Raw genomic sequence first — 7,334 nt, 5'->3', positions numbered from 1 at the left:
ATTCTTTGTTTTATTATGAATTTTAAGTCTACCTAATCTTAAGTAACAATTATTGTTTAAAGGATCTATTGCTCCTAAAAACAACAATTTCATCAATTTTTTAAAGCGTTATAAATTAAACATTAATTTTGTTTAATATACTTGAAATTTAATAAAAGGTTATCAACATTTAAATAATACATAAGTAATTTATTACATAATACCAGTCTATAAAATATGGCAAGGATTCTTACACAATAAATTATAAAGTAAATTATGGAAGTTACACCATACCGATTATGCTAATATTTATTATCTGGCCAAGGCTAAATAAACGTTTTTGCTAATCGTTTGACCATAAAGTCATCCCCAATTTATTTGTTTTTATGATTTTCCAAAATACATTAATTATAATTTATTTATTTCTTCCTCAAACTACTACATCGCAGAGTAGCTACCATAACATATTATGCGATAGTTAAGGCTGCATTTCTATCAAAGATGTGCAAGGATTAGGGACGACAAATGCCACCTAAACCGACAAAATTAAAGCAAAAGGACCACTACTAGGAAAACTTCATTTTCATAGCTTTATCTATACTAAGTTAAGATTAGTCGTAAAAATTAAGCATTAAGGTGCCCATGCACTTGAACTGCACTGCAGCGGAACTGCGCGTCGCGTCAGCGCCCCGCACGATATTCTCTCTAGCCGCGACGCGCGTACGTCACTGCCGCGCGGCGCGGCTGGGGAGAATATCGTGCGGGGCGCTGACGCGACGCGCAGTTCCGCTGCAGTGCAGTTCGAGTGCGTGGGCACCTTTAGGTACGCCTTCTCACTCATTCCTAGCGGAAAGGCAGCCTTATCAAAATTGTACATAAATTATAAGCGTTTTATTTACCTATTTTAAATAATTATTCTATTTCATCTAATATTTATATTAATACAAATAATAACACAGATAAAATAGAGACTATAAAAAAACAAAACTCCAAATTGGTCACAAGTTAGAGTTTCATTAGTTTACAAAAGTAAAAAATATCATCGAATACGAACAATCTACGATACGAACATAATATACAATTTAATTGACATTCAATAATAATAGTCATTTGAAATAACACATTATATTATCTGAATTTACATAGTTCTCACTGAACAATTTTATTGCCATAAGTTTAGATTTTTGGGCATATTATACGTACCTAAAACCTAAATAATATTGCAAATATTGAGCAAAAATTTTCTTATAGATTAATCATTTTTCATAAGCTTTTATTACCCAAACTACTTTAATACCAAAAATAGTTAATTATTGGCGTTAATTAAGCGGCGAAGGCTTAGTTTAGTTTACCCAATAAAGGATTAATATATTTGTGTATATATGTGAAAAATAGATGTGCAAAATACCTATTTTACAACCTACCCAAAGATAATATTACAATAATGGCCATGATATAATTGAAACTTTATTTTAGCGTTTAAACTATCATATAATTTCATATCCATTAAAAATATGATTCTCTTACGGTTTGACTCACGCGATATTGGTCAGAGTAAGTATGCCCGATTAGTTCGACATAGTGTCGCAAGCAGAGGCCCTTTGAGAAACGAGCCTGGACGGTACGTTATTTAACTTACAGTGCGATCCTTCTACAAAGTTGTTTGTAAGGCGCCGTTTCCCAAAAATACACCAAACGGAAATAGTTTTTAACAATTTTATTCCCGTTGAACGGGAATAGAGAACGGGGACAACGGGACAAGTTTTTAATAATTTTATTCGAATCCCGCTGTACCCGTTAACGGGGACACGCTTAGCGGGGCCAACGGACTACACGGAGTCGGGCATACTCCGACTAATAAAGTGTGTTTAGCCGTAAGAGATTTTAAAATTTATATTTTGATTTTAACGCCAAATCTTCGTAACGCCGCTAAGTCCGTTGATTCTGGAAATCTCAATAACGGAGGTTTATGCAGCGCAAAATTGCAACGTCAGTCATATTCAACTATGTAGATGAACAAACGACTTCAGGTGAATTGCAGGGTTGGTCATAACCACTCGAAGCACAAACCCAACTGGGCATCCATAGAAAAGAGATGTGCGCCTATGTGGTCGTCCATTAGAAAAGACAATGGATAGGACATAGGAAAGTCCCGTTCTTCAATCTGGATAATATGGTGACAATACTGTGAATTCACTCTTCATTCATACAATATTGTACGTGATGATGCACTTTACGTTGCTTTGTCATCTAGATGCAATTAATTCTCTCGTACTGATAATATGAAACACTATTATCAAATAGGAATGTCCAAGATTTTTCAAATACTCGTAGTTTCAGCAACGCCCTTTTGGACATCTGTGGACAAGAGAAAAATTTAGTTATTAATGTATCCCTTTACTACTAAAGTACCTACTTAGTTGAAAGGAAGAGAGGAATATTGCCTAGTCACCGTTAATATAGCCAATATTAACTATATAATGACTATGACTATGACTGTTATTTAAATCTAAATATATTATATACATATTATTTTTTCTGGAAATATATAGTTAGTAAGGTAATGAAATCAAGAAAATCGCGAGAAAACTTACATGCTGGTCGAATATACCCTTTCTTAATAGGATCGGTTTAAAAAGAACGTAACTATTTTTTATGGTTTCAAATTTAAATAAAAATCTCATTTGATGGTAAGTGAAATTACTGTGTAGAGCATGACATTCCTGTCATTCATTACATCATTACCAGTGGCAGATCTTCGAGTAACTATTCAAATAATAATTATTACGGCAAAGGCTTCCTTTTCCGAGGTCTCTATCATATATTAAAATCTTGATATTTATTTTTTTACACACTACCTTACCTTTATGCAAAAAGTTATCGCAAGTATTAAAATATTTGATCTTTCCTATAATCGAGAGTTTAAATATTTGAATAATGATTTTAAATTAAGATTGTGTATTATCAGTTGGAAGAAAGCTGTTTGATTTGTGATAAGTACCTTGACGTGCTTAAATTGAATGCAGACTATATAATATAACACCTTTTAATAAAACGTTTTTAACTCCCCACCCAAAAAGAGGGGTGTTATAAGTTTGACGTGTGTATCTGTGTATCTGTCTGTGGCATCGTAGCTCCTAAACTAATGAACCGATTTTAATTTAGTTTTTTTTTGTTTGAAAGGTGGCTTGATCGCGAGTGTTCTTAGCTGATAACTTTCAAACGGCTGAACCGATTTTCTTGGATTATTCCAAGAAAATCGGTTCAGCCGTTTGAAAGTTATCAGCTCTTTTCTAGTTACTGTAACTTGCACTTATCGGGGGTGTTACAAATTTTTAATTTACACTTGTAAATTATTATTATCTTGCAAGTTCCAAAAAGTATTGCAATGCAACTAATTAAATAAAATAACAATTGGTATTATACTCGTACATCCTAATATTATAAATGCAAAAGTTTGTCTGTCCGTCTATCTGTCTGCTAGCTGTTCACGGCTCATCTGTTTAGATGTAGACGAAATTTGGTACAGAGAATCCCAGGAAAAGACGTAGGATACTTTTGGTCCCGGGAAATATTTTTTTTCCTCTTTCGTCTGGCTTTACAAAGATTAGCCAATGTCAAGTTTTTTAGTTATTTGTAACAAGTTAGTTAAACTATACAAGTATGGACCCCGTCTGTGCCGGCGCTCGCCGACACACGCACGGCACCCCTTTAGACCGCTTTCCAGTCAGTTTTAACGAAAAAAAAAACACTCCAAAAAGGCAGATCACGCCCGCCAGCTAACACCAACACATACGAAGTCTCCCGGAAAATCAAAGAGTCTCCACAAGATTTTTAAAAACCCATCCGATTAGTGTAACTAATTTTGACGATATATACAGACATAGCTCGCATACCGAAGATAGTCACTACTTTATTCAAGAAATTTATACTGGTTTGACGTTTTATATTTAAACAACTGTGTGTACCAAACAGCTTCGCCAGACAAACACAAATATGTTTTAATTTACGACCATTGTATAACATGAATAACACGCGCCAATGTTCTCTAGTGTTATGTAAATATGCCTATTTAAGATTATTAATCACCTCTCACACCATTTGCAATAACTATAATCAATAAATTATTAAAAAATCTTTTATAAAAATATTTACATGCCATCTAGACAAAGTACTCAGGGCTTGATATACATAAAAATACCTATCTAATTTTAAAAAAATGTTTAAATTAAAAAATGTTTGAAAAAATCCATTTTTTAAAAATTCAATTAAACTTTTACAAGTTTACAAGTACTTTTGAATCGTCAAATGCATCTACCACTGGTTCGGAATGCCTTTCCTACCGAGAAGAACCAGCAAGAAACTCGGCTCGGCAAGAATACCGTCCTACTGTTCAAACTTCTAAATATTTTTAGTCATTTTGTTTGTTATTTCAAATAATCTACTTTAATTCATACATTTAAAGTTTTTATTGTAATGATTCTGGTTGATTAGTATAAGTTAAGTAGGTACGTTGATGGAAAACTGCTATTTTCTATCTCCGAAGATTGTCATCGTTTAGAGATATAGTATTGTTTATAATATTGAGTGACTTTGATATAAGTGACATAGCAACGTAGCGTATCATTGGACTAAATTAAGTATTTAGTATTATTATAGAAATCCTTAGAGATGCATAGAGAAATTAGCCTTCTATTTGGGACACAGACCTATAACTTTAGAAGTTTGGGCGTTTTAAGCAATTAAAATATAACTATCGCGTAGGAAAATATCGTTAGGAAACCCGCATGCCTAATAGTTCTTCAAAGGTGTGTTGATCCGCACTTAGCCAACGCCCTTCCGGCATCAGTTTTTCCTTCCAGCTATAAGGTACCTTCAAGTCAAGAGTGAATAGGCAACTTCTAGGCAAGCGCGCTCCATCTTAGGCTGCATCATCACTTGCTAGCAGGTCTGATTGCAGCCAAGCGCTAGTCTATATTTTTTTTTTTAAAAATGGCCAACTAAACCTTTAAGTCCACGCCGACTAAGTCGCGGGAAAATGCTAGTTTAGGTATTCAATCAAAGATATATTGAAACAAGATATCGAAGCTAATAAACAAAGCCAACTGTGCTGGAATTCCAAGATTTTTGACCGAGAAAATCCACAATTGTCGGAAAAGTCACGATTCTTGCAATCGATTTACGACCATGGTTTATGATTGGAACTGATTCAATAATAATTGAATGTCGTGTTTGATATTTAAATTAGGTATCAGATACGAATTCGTAAAATGCTGATTGTTTATTGACTGACTTTGAAAGGCGATCATTCGACTTTCTTAATTTGATGCATACTCGTATGATGATAATAATTAACATCTGAATATATATATTCAGATTTTATATACCTAAAAGGAAAAGGTGACTAACTGATTTACTGACTGGTCTACCAACGCACAGCTACTCGTAAAACTACTAGGCCGAAGTTAGGTATTGTGTTTTAAAAAAAAAATCAGTAGATACCTAGGTAGGTACTAGCCCGGAGTAAAGAAGTTGGCGGTGTTCACCTCTGTGCCCCGGAGAGCACGTAAAGCCGTCGGTCCTGCGCCTGATCTTTCTCCGGTCGTGTCGGATTTCGGTTCCATCTGGCTATGAGATTGAGGAAATAGAGAGTGTTTGCGTATCCTGGTGCACCATGATATCTCCCGCGCAGTTTATACTTACTCTATAGAGTTTGACTGCCGTGGTCAAAATTCAGTCAAGAGGATACTATCCTGGTTAACCATGAGTTAACTCGTCACCGGCTCACTACGAAGCACGGGAGTTAAAAGGGTTTTGGCCATAATCTGGCCAAGTGTGGATAAGCAGGCTTCACACGCCTTTGAGAACATTATGGAATATTTAACGTAATTATCCAGAGTTAATAAATCACTGTAGGTACATTCCGTATGTATGTTTTACTCATCCTAATACAAATTTTAGTGCACCCAAGTTCATTTTATATCTCACCGATGACTAACACCTAACTTCTGTTATATTACACACGAACCACCAATCACGATCGACCTTGAATTGATATGTTACTTACGTAGACCGTATAACCTTACATTGATTACCTACCGTCATCAGTCACCACGTCTGTTTAATATGAGAACAGTTTCATTTACTTATACGAAAAATTAATAGTTAGTGGAATATTTTGATTTCACAACCTCACTGAGGATTTTTTAGGGTTCCGTTTATGAAAAAACGGAACGGATCCCTCGTGTGTCTGTCTGCCTGTCCGTCTGTCACAGCCAACTTTCTACCAAATCTATTTACTCGACCGATTAAGTTGAAATTTAACATAATTTCTAATCACGGACGTGTAACTAAAATAGGCAAATGTATTTTGTTTTTTTTAAAGTTTCGCAAAATGTAGGTTTCGTAACTACCGCGTGAGTCATGACATACAGTCGAACATATATTTTTTTAAATAAATGGTTTTAAAGTTATATTTTAAGGCAACAGACGAAAATGACCATCCATCACTAAATAAAGCAAAAAAATATATCTTCTGGTACATTGTTGAATGATAATTTTGTATGGAAATCATGGAAAATAAATCACGTATGAATGTATTTTAGGGATAATAATAAAATTTGTTTATTTATGGATGAATACAACGACTCCTCTCCAAATGACCTTGTTTAAGCATGAGAATTGTTGTCCCTGCCCTCACCTCAGAATGGAAGGACCTCTTAAGAGAAACAGCTAAATGAAAGTGCAAATAGACGCGTCTACTATCTACTCGTAAAGTTAGTGTATAATGTAATAATGTTAGTGTAGGTATACTAATTTATTAAATACATGCAAGTCAAACTGCAGGATGCTAAGTAAAGGAGATTATATACGGATTGTGCAAAGCGATAGATATGTACAGCTTAAGTTATTACTTATCCCCAACTTATGAAAGTTAAAAGAAAATAGATTAGCAAATAGTTAAAGGAATACTTAGATAAAGTAAGTTAAAAGGAATCGTGCAATTTTTTTAATTTTTTTTTTATATCTAGTTGCCGACTCACCAAAGAGGTATTTTTATTAAACCAGCTTAATTCTTGATTACCTTAAAAAACAAAACAACACACATTTATATTTTATTTTTAAAATACATATGAAATCAAAGATGTTATATCACAGTTATGTTACGTTTATATTACATAGCGTATAAAATCCGTTTTCGCTGATGAATAAGACAGAAGATACAAACGCAAGAGGGTAGAAGAGATTAGCTATCAACGAATATAACCCAATTTGCGTTAGTTTTAAAACTTTAAATTTAACTCGTATGTAACGTATCTATTTATATTTATTTCTTATTTGTTCTTCTATGAAAC

The 7,334-nt window shown here is 33.9% G+C and overlaps 1 long non-coding RNA gene across 1 annotated transcript; it reads left to right on the top strand.

Moving 5' to 3' along the window:
* The first annotated feature begins 786 nt into the window (after positions 1 to 786).
* Positions 787 to 7,049, top strand: LOC123872441. The gene is made up of 3 exons (XR_006797478.1): positions 787 to 2,339; positions 5,628 to 5,630; positions 7,028 to 7,049. It is a non-coding gene; the product is annotated as an uncharacterized LOC123872441 (long non-coding RNA).
* Positions 7,050 to 7,334: the final 285 nt, after the last annotated feature.

Source organism: Maniola jurtina, chromosome 15 (assembly GCF_905333055.1).
Source record: "Maniola jurtina chromosome 15, ilManJurt1.1, whole genome shotgun sequence".
NCBI classification, from domain to species: Eukaryota; Metazoa; Arthropoda; class Insecta; order Lepidoptera; family Nymphalidae; genus Maniola; species Maniola jurtina.
This window is presented reverse-complemented; position numbering and strand designations above follow the sequence as displayed.